Raw genomic sequence first — 15,687 nt, forward strand, 5'->3', positions numbered from 1 at the left:
GTACTTACTGGGGTGTTCACTGGTCTTCCCTATGGCATGGCTGTTGTTCCCTCAGTTGGAGTGGTTATGTTAACCAACCTAAATCAATTCACTCAACTTAACAACTTAAAGTAATTACTGTACCTCTTTATTCTGTATGTTTTTGCATCACCTAAACTATGTAAACGTAATACAGTATATTGTAATTTAATTTATTTTTGAGTACGAACTGTAACAATGATCTCATTTGTTAAATTCACTGGTTTTGTTTTTCTTTCTCTCTCGTCATACCAGCTTTACGGGTATCATTTACTAAAGTTTTCATTTACTGGCAACTGGGATTGTGCAATTGCTTTTCTTTTGCCCTGTTCTTGTGGTTTTGGATGTGTTCCAGTCAAATAATTATGCTGTAACATTCTCACTTCTGTGTTTCTCTAGCAAACATGAGAAAAATAGTGAAGAAAATATCGTTATTAGACTGTAAATGCAAGAAATTTCATTTTTAAATTTAAGCTTTTTCAGCTTTTTTTCAGCATGATAGGAGTGCTTGAACACAAAATTCAAAACAAATCTCTTTTTTATCATACTTTGCATGTAAGTGCTGGCTCAGTGTGTAGATCACTGGATGCACTGACCTGAATTATTACCTGAATTATTTGTTTTCTTATTAAAACCACAGAGGTTTGACGTGTCTAGGCATATAACATTTGAGACTGCCTGTTCCGGGCCTGTTGTGTGGATTCAAGAAAAGTAAAGCAATGCAAAGAGAGAAACAATTAAAAAATAACCAGACAAGTAGGTGCATGTAGGTACTAGTAATATGCCATAAGGACATTATAAGTTTTGCTTTGTAGTTAACACTTTCACTCCCTGTGTTTTCATGTTTTCCCTCCTGATACAGTATATGTACAACTTCTATTGTTCATGTAAAAATAATACAAACGAGAAGACATCTCTGTGGGAAATCAGAAGATAACTATATATATATTTTTTATAAGAAAAGTTAATATTGAAGTAGGAGATACATAAATTATAACCCAATCTCCTTTTCTGTTATTAGCATTAAATATATAATATTTGTAAAATGAAGCACAGACTGATTTTGGGGAGTACAGTAATTCACATTCTGTCATGAGTTTCAGGATTTTCTAGTGTAAATTTAATGATCAGACCGTTAGTCAATTTGCCATTTACTGAGCTTTAGGTTGTTCTTGTCAGTTTTCACTATGTTGAAAAATGGGTCACCAACTATACAGTATGTGAAGTCCATGATCCTTTCAGATCTCTCTATATGAAACCAAGGATTTTTTAATTACTATTTTTATAAGTAGACATTACTTTCCCATCTTCTATTTTGAGTGAACTGAATAGAAATAAAACAAAAACTATTTTCCCATATTAATTTCCCTCTTTTTAAAACAAGCTGTTTTCCCTACAATTACAGTCTCTGACTTACAAAGGATAATGAACACAAAGTTCTGAGGGCTTCCTGGAATTGTGCTCTGGGTCAAAACTATTATGTTTCAGTTAAGTACACCTTTTTCATGCAGGAAAAAAGTGAAATTATATTGGGCCCACTCATTTAAAAACAAAGCCCTCATAACTTTCAAATCTATAGTAAATAATATGTTTTTCTAGAAATGTTATTGACTTTATAAAACGTTACAGAATTGTAGAAATGTAGACCAGTATAAAAAAATACCTGGCCAGTTATTATATGTGTTCCAGTGTTACATATTTTATCCAGTCTCTAATTTGAAACTAAAAGTGAATAAGATAGCTTGTGTGAGGGATTAACAACATTTTTCAAACGTTAAAAGTATTAAAAACTTTTAAATTCCACTTATGGACCGTACCGTATACAACTTAATTAAATACTGTACTTGGCAAATATAGGGATATCTTATATGTGTAGAATACAGTTACATATATTTTACATAGCATCGGAGGCTGCTTGCGCTTCTAGATGTTTTTCTGAACTTTGTTAGGGGCTCTCTATTCAAAGGATGTAACATAATAATTGTATTAACATCTCAAATATATAGTTACTGTATAAAGTAACACAGTAATGTATGTACTGTATACTGATTTACAAGCTATTTTACCATGATTTTACTAGTGCCAATGGTGTAAGAGCGAGGAGCCCCCCGTATATAAAATATAACATCTCTATTACTAAATGTAAGAACAATATATCATAGAACATCCAAATGCACTATTACAAGTTAAAGTTTTAGCTGTTGTTGATTTATAATCCTAGGTATGAAATTCAGTTTCCTAATATTATGATGCTTCTGATATTACCAATCTTGAAATACAGTACTCTGTCAATAAAAATGTGTGTAACTGACAAGTATTAAATAAAAATGAATTAAAATATGTAATACGATATATGTATAACTTATTATAACTTAAGTATTTACACCCTTTTCAGTGGTAAAAAATTAAGGGAAGACATTATCAAGTATAAACAGGAAATCTGTACTGTCTCTTTACTATAGTATTGATAGAGTCTGATAGCAGAATCTGTCTGTAACTCTATACCCACATGGTGGTAGGGGCTGTGAAGTCCTGCTGAATTCACATGCTAAACTCTAACCTTCACGCTTGCTTGAGGACAGATGCTTCTCCCTCCCTGTACTGAACTCCCATCTTCTGTACTAAACTTCCTGATGGGGAATGTTTATACTAAACTCACAGAAAAGGAGGGAATGTTTTAAGTGCTTTCTGAGTCCTAGAGTTTCTTGAGAAAGCTACCTTAAAGACAGGAGGGGAAGGGTGTAGAGATAAGTATATACAGTATATAAGCTGTGTAGAGCCATATCCCTGTTTGAGCAATACAACAATAAGCCTCAAATGTGTAGTTCCTTGTATACATAAAATAAAGCTTGGCTTGACAAACAGACACTTCAGGCTCAGGAGGTGTATCAGACAAAAGCCATGCAAATTAAAATCCAGCTGTATAGATGATGTAGTTGACGTACATACAGTATGGGTGGCAGTTCTCAAATATTTCCACAGGATTTCCAAATATTCAAGAGGTCTTAACTGGATCACTCAAGGAAATACATTTTCTTATTTTAAAGCCACTCCACTGTAGCTTTGGATCATTGTCCTTTGTTCTGCAGGAACAGTACTCACTAGGAGATGTGTTGTATTGGATCAGCATTTTGCCATTTAGACCATTCATCCATTTTCTAACCACTTCTTCCAATTGACTGTCACTGGGCAGCTGGAGCAATGGGAGTAAGGTGGTTCTTCTTGGACAGGACATTAATCCATTGCAGGGCAGATGCAGTTTCTCAAGATGCCAATATGCTAGTATGTTTTTGTACTCTGGGAGGAAACCCATAAAACATAAAGAACAAAAACTCCATGCAGATAGCACCCTCGATCTAGAATTGAACCCAGGGCCCCAGCTCTGTGAGGCAGCAATGTTAAACATTTCCAGTTTCATTTCACCTGACCACAAAACCCTCAGTCATTTTTTACAGAATCAGTAGGGTGCTTTATTGCAAACCCAATGTGGGATTTGATTTTTTTTTTCAGTTCCATATAGGTTTCATTTATGTGGTGAACTGTATATTGCTGACCCATGGACATTTTCTCCCATCTCAGCCAGTAAACTCTGTAACCTTCTCAAAGTTGGCATTAACCTCATAATTGCTTCCCAAAGCACTCTTCTCTGTGCTCTCCTTTGTGCCCAGGCAGAGTTATCCCAGAGTTGGTTAGATAGTTGAATCTTTGCATGAAATTGACTACCTGACAGAGTGATCATACAGAGACAGGGGTGTTCTGTATTCACGTGAATATGAGAGCACTGCTAATGCTCTCATACAAAGTTCAAATAATTGTTGTGGCTTGTAAAGGTAATTGTACACCTAAATTAATTTAGGTTTTTCACAACAAAAGATTTGAACAATTATGCAATCATCGCATTTTCATTTCTCTTTCATATTAATTATCTATTTACTTATTTCTTTGTTTTTTTGTTTTTTAAAAGTATGGAGTAGATTGTGTATATAACAAGTACTACTTGTTACTTCAAAGTAAAGTTGACTGCAAGCTTTAAAAGAAAAAAAACGATTACGTCTGTGAAGGGTCTGAAGTCTTTTCTATAAGACAGTGAATATGCTCTCAAATGAAAGAAACCAAGTATCTTCAAGTGTCAAATTAGACACTCTAATAAAGATTAGATTTTTTCCTTCTTTATGCTTAGTTTTAAAACCCAGGCTGGAATAGAACATTACAGGTAAACAATCATATTGCATCACAATATGCTCACAATAATTATATCAATATAATTTTATATAGGTTACACAGAGCCTGTACAAAACACTACAATTTAATAATGCAAAAGAAGAGAGGTTTAAAAAGCAATCACAGTCCCAAATTCTCAGACCAGTTATCACATCTCAGTAACAAAATAAACCCGACGCTGAACATACTGTACCTGAAAATTTATTTTGTGATGTAAATTGGAGGTTTTACAAGTTACTGTGTACATTTTACTTTTATTGTGGTGAGAAATGCTCTCATTAATGCTGATTCTTTCTAACATTGAAATATAAAAATATTATTGTGGTTTCCCTTTAAAACAGAAAGCCCTGAAAATGTGGACTGAATGCCTATAGAGTATTATTGGAAAATGCATTCAGACATGAGCAGAATGTGAATGCACAATAAAGTAGTGTATCAAAATCAAAAGAAATGACAGATGTGGTTAAAAACAGAAACCATTGAAAGGTGTTCTTTATTAGGGAAATATGTGCATGAGATAAAACATATATACCAAGTCTGGCATGTCTTTCTATTCCAAACTGAACAGGACATTTAAATTTGTGAATTGTTTATTATTGTCTGAGTTGCAAGTAACTGGGGAAATTATACAGAAATTTGTACAGTATAGTATGTGTCATATTCTAATCATGCAGTGCTCATAGAAAAGTCCTTTTTAACTTCAATCCCATGTTAAGATTAATTTGCTTGTGTTCACTTACAGTCTAAAGAAAACAGAGTAAAATGGGGTAAGTGTTAAACTTTTTATTTACCTGTGTGAATCAACACTTCTCAGTAAAGTTCCAACAAAACAAAACAAAGACCTACAGGTATACATACAAACCAGTTTCCACAGAACGGATGCTATTTTCTAATTAATGATATTTAGTTACTTTAAATTTTAGTAGTTGCTCACCACTGGTTATGAAATCTGCTTTTCCCTGATATTCCTGAGGCAATTCAAATCATAATTTGAACTATTAAACTATTTTCAGGATTTCATTATTTGCCAGTATTAGTTTACCAGAGGTTGCAATGTTGCAACTGGCTATCTGCACATCTATCCAAAATCATCATAGATAAGGAATAACCACATCTTATTTAGGATAACCAGAAATATTGAGACTCTTCTCAAAATGTCCAACAAAGTCTCAAAAAGTACCGTTCCTTCAGTTGTTGGTCTGTCTTCCTCCTAGTGAGTGGTGCACACTCAAGGATTCAGTATACTGCTCCCCTCAACAGTGGCCATGCACTCTCCCAGACTGACCCAGGAAGCCTTTGTTTTAAACAGTCACCTAAACAGTTGACTTCCCGCAACAGGTCAGATGGCTGAGAGAAGCAGCTCATTCTCCCATTGGAATCTGGTTAATGTGGTCCCTGCAAGGCTTTGCTCTCGCAAAGAATAATAGTTTAATTAAAAGTGCATTTGTAAGACGTTCGAATGCTGGATCTAAATTTCTTTGACACATTAAAAATAGACAGTGTAGCTCTGGAAGTGTATGTATGTACTGTATGAATGTCCTGCAATGACTGAAAAAAAACATATAGTACCTGATTAGATTTAAGGAAAGTTATTGTACAGACATTAGTTCAGTAGATTATTTAGTTCTTTACACTTCTTTACCCCTTTTTAAGATATATTTCTTGGTTGCCTTTTAGTGAACTGTAGAATTTCTTCAGGTACGAGCTGCATCAGTGTGCGTAGTCTGCAAAGGAACAAGTAATAGGTTTATTCCATGCTGAAAAGAGAAGAAAGAAAAGACAACGTTTCGCCTGTGAAGCCTTCTTCAGGTGTCACACCTGAGGAAGGCTTCACAGCCGAAATGTTGTCTTCTCTCTCTTCTCTTTTCAGTGTTGAATTTCTTGATAGAAAAATGCTGTTATTCATAAAAAAAATTACATTACCCTTCAGTCTGTTTATCAACGAAAACTGTCAAACTGAGTTATGGGCAGTTTGGCCTGTTTTTTTTTTCTTTTTTCATTTTTTATGAAATCCCAGGTAAGTACTTGTAAAAGAATACCAAGTTCACAAGTGAAACATCACAGGGCCAAACTGTGGTTCTCATCACAAGCAGCATTGTATATATCCTATGGCGACAGCTGTTTATTACGGTATGTTGCTTTGTAATACTGCCTTTCAGTAATCAAAATAAAGTTTAATTAAAATGCATATTTCATGCTAATTTTGTGTCTCAAGGGCAATAACTCTTTTAATTATATTTCCAGTGCCCAATGTTGATGGGCCCATACTCTAATGAGCTCCTGCAAATATAAAGTATTTTTATGTATTGTAAATCCAAGCTGAACAAGACAATAAGGTCAGAATTAATCATTTAAGTAGATGCATAACCATGTGGTCCATTAAGTAATGGAGGGCTCATTTGGAATGAAACCTAAATGTTAATTGGTGATTCAGTGTGTGGACAAGACTGAACCAAAAATCTGAATTTGGAAGATGATTTTAATTCAATAAGGCGCAAATTACTTTGAACTATCTGTCTCAGAATTGAGCTTCTCTAGTCCTCAGGAGCCAGAATCTGGCAGGCTGTACAGGTAGTGATTCTGCAGTTCATGATGAATTAAAATGGGTGAAGTGTTGAAAATAATCAACTTTGTTTGTTCTGTTAAGTCATTCTAATCAATGCAAACCAGAGGCGCTTCCTGCCATTAAGCTCGGGAGCTGCTAATCTCAAATCATAAAAGCAGTGTGACAAAGTTGCTATTGGTACATTAGACCTCATGGGTCGTGCTTTAGACTGGAACTTCTTAAGAAGGGAAGTGGAAGTATCAAAAATAAAACACAGCAACATAAAAAACATCAACTATCATCAACTAACAAACATCAACTATCAGCTAAACATGGAAAGAAACATCTATTTCTTCAAAAATGTATATTTAATCATTGTAGTTCAGGTGGGTAGCTGTGTCAGCATGCGTAGGCTGCAAAGGAACAATTAATAGGTTTATTCCATGCTGAAAAAAAGGAAGAAAGAGAACACAACGTTTCGGCCGTGGAGCCTTCTTCAGGTGTGATCATTGGATGTGTTTTCGAGAAGCTCAAATGCTTTATCTTTTCAGCGGTACTCAAGTGAAAATAATGAAATACCAAAATCAAAATGGAGTGTGGAAACAATATGAAAAAATACTTGATAATTTTAAAGATCATGGAAACACTTTCAATGCAGCTGTAGATGGAAGTAATCGTGAAGGTCATTTTCACAGCACACTGGACGAAGCAAAGAGATGTGCAAGATCCAGATCAGTGAGTCTTATGTTCCAGCTTTGTATGTGTCTTGCTTAACTGCTCACAAAAATGAAGATATGTAACTGGTATTCTAGAGCTGACCTTCTACCTTTGTTTGTGGTAACACCTACTAAACACCTCCACAAGCTGGTCTTGTATGGCTGATTGCAGTATGTTGCTAGATGTCCTCTAGCTAACTGTTTGGTCTTTCCTGAAGTCACATTCCTGTAATCTCTTGCAATATCTAAAAGTTCTTGTCTTATCACCTGACCAGATTTTCACATCTTCTAGCTTTCTTTTAATTTCAGTAGACATTCTTGTTGTTTTGGTCACATCTAGAACATCTTTGGTCTTGAACGTCACCTTCAGCAACTGATTATACAGTAGAAGCAAATTCTGAGGGTTTCACTCCTAAAAGTCAATGAAAATCTGACAACAGACATGACAACACAATCATTTTATCAATGTGTGGGTGTCGGCAAGTATTCTATCATTTAATCCTGCAAGCATTTTTACTGTCACAGAATCAAAGATGTTCCTGATCAGGACCCTCTCTTTACAAGTAACATTGATTTCATTAATTATTTTTTTTAAATCCATAGCTGATATGACTGAGAGTTTTGATCAATAGCACATTTGTTCAATAACACCATTGAAGTGTTTATTCCTGAATTGAAGCACCAATGTGATGGTCTAATATCTTATCTGGCTCTTTACTGGGCCCAGCTCTTCCTTAGCTAACGAATTTTATCACTGGTGAGATTCTTAAACATGTCATATACCATATTTGTATGAACATAAGGCTTCATAATTTTGATCCATTCATATGCAGTAAATGATCTTTGGAGAAAAGGAGAAATGACCAAAAACAAATAAAATCTGTTTCCTTTCTAGGGAGCTTTTGCAATCCGATTCTTAGAAGGAAACTGGAAAGATGAATATGGTTGTTGTTATTAGATTAGATGATAAAGGTAAGGTGTATACTGTATATAAGTCATGTAAGTAAGCACTACCCTCTGTAGATCACCTAATAAATATATTATAATAGAATATATTATAACAAATTTCCCTTTGGATTTTATGTTCAATATTATTTTACATGATTATTCATATTTAGTTTTATAAAAAAACAGATAAATGTTTCAGACTAGCAAAATTACTTTTATACTTTAAAAATAAAATAGAATCATTCTAAACAATATTTTTAAAAATACACTTGAAGTGCAAGGGTTTTTACTTTTTTAAATAAAATAATTCCAATAATTTAATTCCAATAATTTTATAATTAAAAACTAAAAATATAGTTTAGCATAAAATGTTTCAGATATAGTGCCTTCTCTAGGTATTCTATCATCTTCTTTTTAATATTTTTTTAGGTGCCAATAAATCTGTCTTAACACTCTTCCATTTTCTAAAACCGTCCAATTCATGGTCGGGGGAGCTGGAGCCTATTCTGGCAAGGAAGGCAGGATAAACCCTTGGAGAGGATGCCAGTCCATCACAGGGCACACACAAACACATACACTCACACCAGGACCACTTTTTCCTAGAGGTCAATTAACCCACCAGTATGTCTATGGATTGTGAAAGAAAAACACAGCACCTGAAGATAACCAACATGAACACAGGGATTACATACAAACGTCACACAGATATCACCTCACGTCCAGAATTGAACCCAGAACATCCACACTGGGCCAGCACCCAGCTCTGAAGCTAAGCAGGGTTAAGCCTGGTCAGCACCTGGATATGAGACCTCCTAGGAAGCTTGTTGCTTACTGGATAGGCTCCAATTTCCTGTGACACTGTATGGTATGAAGTGGTTTGGCAAATTACATGACATGACATCCACACTGCAAGGCAGTGATGCTAACAACTGTGCCACCATGCCACCCATTTATCTTAATATAAAACTATCTTCAAATGTAGTTTAACGGAAAAATAGAACAAAGTTAAAAAGGAACATAAACTTTACTGAATTACTGAATAAAATATTAAAGTAATCTGAATAAACACTCTTGAGTTTTATTTTCAATGGTGTGTTATGGATTTGTTTAAAGAATATCATTATTAAAGAATGTGTTTCACAATAGTGAAATTTTTGTAAATAATGACAGTGTATATAAATCAGTTTCTTTAATGTTCTTTTTTCTTAACTTGAACTATGTAAAGGAGTCATTAAAGAGAAGCTGAAAATGATTTAAATTAATGAAATGTTGAAGATTGAACTTTTCAGTCCAATGAAAAAAGTATTATTATTATTATTCTATTAACAATAATTTAAAATGTATTTTCTTCTTATTTCACAGGGAGAAAATATGCTTGATGTCAACAGAACCTTTACCACGACTTTGGACCACTCTGTGTGCTTTTTTAATAGACAAAACAAGACAATCAAAAATGATTTAATTTTATGAGGGGTCCTACAATTCAGCTATGATGCAATTGTACAAATGTTAAATACAAAACTTTAACATTTATGTAACAATGATTTCATTAAAAGACCATACCAACATGTTTTTTAAATCGTGTGTTTCATTCTGCATCCCGATGTTGTTGAACTATTTTTTTAACACCTTGGAATAAAGACTCCATTATAATGTATTTCTACCATGATCACACATAAGGAGGTTTGTTTAATGCAAACACATTAAATCCTAAACAAGACTATACATGTTCAATTTCTCCTGAAGTGGCACTAGGACAAATTAGTGACAAAGGGCTTTCTGAAGAATTTGACATCTAATTGAATCTAATCTAATATAACTGAATGATAAGAAGAAGAAAATAACTGGTATATTAATAATCATAATCATAATATCTTGCATTTGTATATCCACTTCATCTACCTCCTTAGTTCAAAACCCACCTGGGCGATGTAAAGCAACCTTTCTGGACATGATATAAATATTGTAAGGTTGCCAGTGCTGGGTTATAGAGGGGAAATATTGCCCAAAGAAAGAAAACTGGTATTGTGTGAATTTGTAGGGTTTTGGACAGTTATACAGATTTGAATATTGGGTTGTGGACATTTGTGTGGTGTAGTTAGTGAATTGTTTTGAACTAACAAGCAATTTAGAATCCAGATCTAATCGACAAAGTTTCTTATAGTTAAAGCTAGTGAGACAACTCAAAGAGGAGCTTAGGTTTTTTTGGTGTTTTGTTTAGTTTGATACAGACATGCGAAGAAACACAATACTTAATATTTTAGTATAGTGACCTAGATTCAGTGCTAAACAAAAACAAAAATGTGTGCACAAAAAAATGGCATAACACAAACAAAAAGGAAAGCACAAATAAAAAAGACTGCCCAACAAATTACACAATACAAACAGAAATTAGTGCACAAGCAAAAAAGAGTGCACAAATAAAAATGTTTTCACAATGGAAATTGACATTGTTCCAAAAATGGACATCTGTTGCAAGGTGAATGGGCATCACTAAGTGGAGTGCACATTTTGAATCCATGATGAGATGTTTTTGTGAATTTTCTAAAACTTTAAAAAACACCACAACAGTAGGATGCTCTGCTTGTTTTGTGGAGGCCAGTTTGGTGAAAACCATTCAATTTGACCTCACTGTGCAAATCTATAGGACTTCTGTAAATCTTTGAGGAGACATAACCTAGGACAATTTTTACATATTGTAATACTGTATATCACAAAGCTACTGTAAAGCTACATACATTTCCCTAATGTCTGCTTACAGGTGTTGTTAATGGAAACAGCCTTGGCAAATTTGACTTACTGAAGAAGTATTTCAGTAAAGTTTGTACGTATATATTGAATTTTCTGCAAACATTTGATAGCATGTCGATGAGTCTGAGGAGTTTGAAAGGTCACTTTGAACACTGTTTAAAAAAGGGGGCAATTACACACCCCTGCAAGTGGTGTGCAGTGAAATTAATATGGAGGTGAGAGGACCAGAGAGGTTATTCAACTGCATGTCAATGTTTTAACTTCTAAAGGAAAAATACTGTTAAAAGTCAGAAGAGATGATGTGATGCATCTATCACATACAGATGCAGCCATTTAAAGTGCGCGGTACAGACACGTACCGGAGGTAATTGGCTATGGCGTCGCGCATTTTGACGCAAGATGACGCGCGGTACCGCGGTACGTGATTGGTTGACCGACAGGGGCACTCATGGTCCGTTGGTCTGTCATTTGCAGTAAACGTCTTTACTGTGCCCGTTGTAGTATTGAATATTTATATGGAATTTTACCACTGAAGGGAAATCTTAGTAGCTGAGCATAAAAAGAATAGGAGCATACTGTAACACGTGTGAAGGCCATAAACGATATTAATTTTGGAACATAAACATACAGTATATGGCTGGTCTTGGTACTTTAAAGAAAAAATACACACCAGTATTCCATTTCTCTCTAAACATTTTAAGCATCGAAGTCTTTAACTAAAGAGATACCGGAGTCAACAAGCATACTTTTAGAATTTGATTAAAATATTATTATATAAAATATAATATGGAATCGCATATCTAAATAAATTAATAACGATATAATTATATTCATGTACCGCAACACAAGAATAGTACACGCTGTACATTGTCTGTCGATAATGTTTCTGTAGTGCTTTTTCAGCACTCTGCATGTGACCTTGCTGGTGGTGCTGTGGGTTAGGTTCCTGACTCCCATGTTACATGGTCTGTGATCGAATCCTACTGGAACTATGACTTTTTTTTTAACAAACATTTCTTTGAAAAAATGAAACGTTTCCCTTGGTCAGAGATTAAATAAAACCTCACTCGCACCAAACACATTTATATTTCTAAATATCACAACATTATCGAATTTAAGTCTTTTTAATAACAATGAATAGTCACCTATGCGTTACAAAATAAACATTTATATTGATTTGAATCGCGTTTTGATTTAAATAAACGCGTGTTTAAATATATGTGTTTAAAGGCGATATATAAAAGCGCTGATTCTTATGGAATGTGTTCCGCCAGGGATTCGAAAAAATTTTTTTTTTAATCGTGTATCTAAGGAAAATAGCAATATAACTTTGTTCATGCACAAACAGTGGCATGTTACATTATTAATTTGGGTGTCTCCTCTCGCCAGAAAGCTCTAAATTGCATTTTGAGTGCGGTTTTTGACTTTTTCTAAATTGCAACCCATAAATAAAGCTGATACAGTTTAGACTTACTGTTTTTTAAACTGTATTACAGCAGCACATTGGACAATGCAACGTAAATTGCAAAAATGCACTTGGAATCTGTCCAAGCCCTACTTTGTCAGGCATTTTCTATTACTGCAACGGACATAAAAACTCTCTTGCTTTTAACAGAGCGTTTCATAATTTCTAACTACGAAATTATTTAAACTGCGCCACTTATCATTCATCTTTAAATAAACTTTATTTTATATAGAGTTTTAAGCGAATAAGTAATTAGATTGCTCATAAACCTAATCGCTTTTTCTACATAAACACAGCGTGATTGCTCTCTGAAAATGCTTTTTCTTTATATTTAGGCTCAATTTTCAACTATAGATCGTATTATTATAAACTTTCTTGGAAAAATGTCTTTTATGTAAACCATGTTTGGCCTTCCTTAAAAATAAATTGCGTAGTAAAATCAGGTGGTAATAGTGTACACTGGATCTGGCTATCACAGTAATCAGTTTCAGTTTTCTCCCCTGTTATGGGATCACGAACTACAAAAATGCATTCAATGAATGATGCTTGTATAATATTGTTACAGGCTATGGTACAGTAAGTGACTACAGTATGGAAGTGTTTCTAAGAGTCTAGATACAATGAGTAACACCAACTAGTGTCAATATTTCCACTTCCTAGAGCTTCAGACCAGTTGTGCTAGGTGTAAGGCACACTGATCAAAAGAATCGTATGGTTTGCCTCAGTTGTACTAAATTCTGGGTAAACGATTAAGAATGTAAAAGGTGTATAATAAAAAGACAGAGGAGAAGACAGGGCAGCACAGAACATAAAGCGTGTTTCAGACGACAGATCTCTGTCCAGATTCTCCATAAAGAGCAGATTGGAGCTAGGTATTGGAACCTTGCTAAGAGAGCTTGCTGTTCTGTGTTTTTAGGGAACTCTTATTGTCTGAGTGAAGAATTCCTCGGTTAAAAACTGCTTCTCCTGGTTATTGGGCGCATTTCAGGAATAGGGATATAGATTTCCATTGATTTGATAGCGTCTGGGTTTACAGAGAGATAATAAACCTCAGGTTGTATTTGATTTAGTTAAGAAGTTAGAATTATCCTATTCTTGCCTTTGTAGGAGTTTGAATACTTGGTAGCAGTCTGGGGTTTTTATGGGTGGACTAGACATACTGTAGGCCTCTGGAATGCCTTGACTGTAAAAGTGTAAGTACAGTAACTTGTATTTTGTACTTTTAGTGTGTGTTGTGTTTTTTAAATAAATATTTGTTTAATCCAATGTGCCTGAATTATTACTCTTTTGACCAAAGCTGTGCCAGAGAACAAAGAACCCGTGTCCCTCTAACAATACCGACCACCTGGGTACTGTATATTGTTGGTAAAATCTTTACAAATTTGGGATTATATATTTTACTTATTGATTTATCTGCTCAGACATTTTCTGATTTTCATAACCTCTCCCCCCATATGTAACAATATAATGTAATATTTTGTGAGACATATCTATGGCTCTGCTTAACACTTTTTGTTTCCTTAAAATAAATGTTATGTTGTCTATGAAGAAGACATATTCCTATCCAAGGTCATCCTAACATGTTGGTAAAAAGACCCAGAAGACAAAATAATGTTTTTGTATTTTAATATGGTGCTGATTTACTCTCAGTGATATGTTATCAAAGCCCATTGTAATATCACCAGTTACATGAGACAAGTATTTCGAGAAATGGATTTCAGGCACACCCCTAAGCAGTTTAAAGTACCGCTTTTTCTGTTTAAACTGTGCCTGAGGCATGTTGGGTGGCATATTTACTCAAAGGTTTTGTGTGAGTTTGAACAAGCTACTCAGTCATGTTGTTGAAGCCAATACCCTTTTTCTAAGAAACGGCTGAACGATATCTTCAGATCATTTAGCTACTAACTACACGTACTGTACCAAACAGGCCAGCTTGCTAGATTGTTCTTCTTATGGTCCCAATTTTTCCTCTGCTTTTGAGGATGTTTTCTAGAGTATCAGGTGGAAGCTATTTGGTTTTATTTCTGAGGGTCTGTGGAAAATCAGGGTGTGAGCTCATCTTCCTACCTCTCAGAAATGCTTTAGAAAATTCCTTATAACAAGCATCAGGCTTTCTGTTCCCTCTCAAAAAAATTGATGCATATAGTTTTTTAAGATGGGATGAACTAAAAGCAATAGCCTGGTTTTCTTGTGCTTTTCTTTCCTCTCCAGTCAAACAGAGATGTGCACAGAAAAGCTGCGGTGACCTATGCCTTGTCTGTCTGTCTTGCCCATCCTGCACCCTTGTTGTTGTTCTTGTTGCCAGTACCCAGACTGCTCCTCTGCGGGAGTCTGGGTATTTACTTTGTAATCTGTGGTTTACATCTACTGTATTGCTTTGAGATGCCACTTTTAAAGGTGATATGTAAAATAAAGTTTTTTTATTATTGTTATAGAGAAACATGATCAGATTTTCCCTGGTTCAGAAAAAAGACGATTAAAATCTGTAATCTTTCCACTTGTATGTCATCGGAAAATACAAGAAGTTTCTGCTTTGTGCTAAGACATTAACGAGTACAACCCCCCTCTCTGTGGAAGTGCTGGCTGTGACGAATTAAACCGGTTTCACAGGTATTTTCAAAGTAGGAAGTACAGTACTTACTAGTTAAGAAAGCTAGGCTCCTCAATGAAATCGCTTTAACATGCTAATGCGTTGGTGTAACAGTCCGGGCGTGGCAAGCTTCTAATGTCAACTCAACTCGATTGGAAGACAATGAACATATTCTAGCCCTAAATGAATTAATAGCAAACCTGGTTTACATAAAAGACATTTTTCCAAGAAAGTTTATAATAATACGATCTATAGTTGAAATCTGAGCCTAAATATAAAGAAAAAGCATTTTCAGAGAGCAATCACGCTGTGTTTATGTAGAAAAAGCGATTAGGTTTATGAGCAATCTAATTACTTATTCACTTAAAACGCTATATAAAATAAAGTTTATTTAAAGATGAATGATAAGTGGCGCAGTTTAAATAATTTTCGT

At 34.6% G+C, this 15,687-nt stretch overlaps 2 long non-coding RNA genes across 2 annotated transcripts in view; one reads left to right on the top strand and one right to left on the bottom strand.

Annotated features, from left to right (window-relative positions):
• Positions 1-697, bottom strand: part of LOC148639743 (uncharacterized) — a 19,483-nt gene extending 18,786 nt beyond the window's left edge. Inside the window, exon 1 of the long non-coding RNA XR_015930560.1 lies at positions 9-697. This is a non-coding gene — a long non-coding RNA (uncharacterized LOC148639743). The remainder of the gene's footprint in view (positions 1-8) is intronic.
• Positions 1-10,016, top strand: part of LOC148639744 (uncharacterized) — a 10,755-nt gene extending 739 nt beyond the window's left edge. Inside the window, exons 2-5 of the long non-coding RNA XR_015930559.1 lie at positions 4,982-5,006; positions 7,336-7,519; positions 8,396-8,472; positions 9,811-10,016. This is a non-coding gene — a long non-coding RNA (uncharacterized LOC148639744). The remainder of the gene's footprint in view (positions 1-4,981; positions 5,007-7,335; positions 7,520-8,395; positions 8,473-9,810) is intronic.
• The last annotated feature ends 5,671 nt before the right edge of the window (positions 10,017-15,687 follow it).

This window comes from Lepisosteus platostomus, chromosome 26, assembly GCF_059453375.1.
Source record: "Lepisosteus platostomus isolate fLepPlt1 chromosome 26, fLepPlt1.hap1, whole genome shotgun sequence".
Lineage (NCBI taxonomy): Eukaryota > Metazoa > Chordata > Actinopteri > Semionotiformes > Lepisosteidae > Lepisosteus > Lepisosteus platostomus.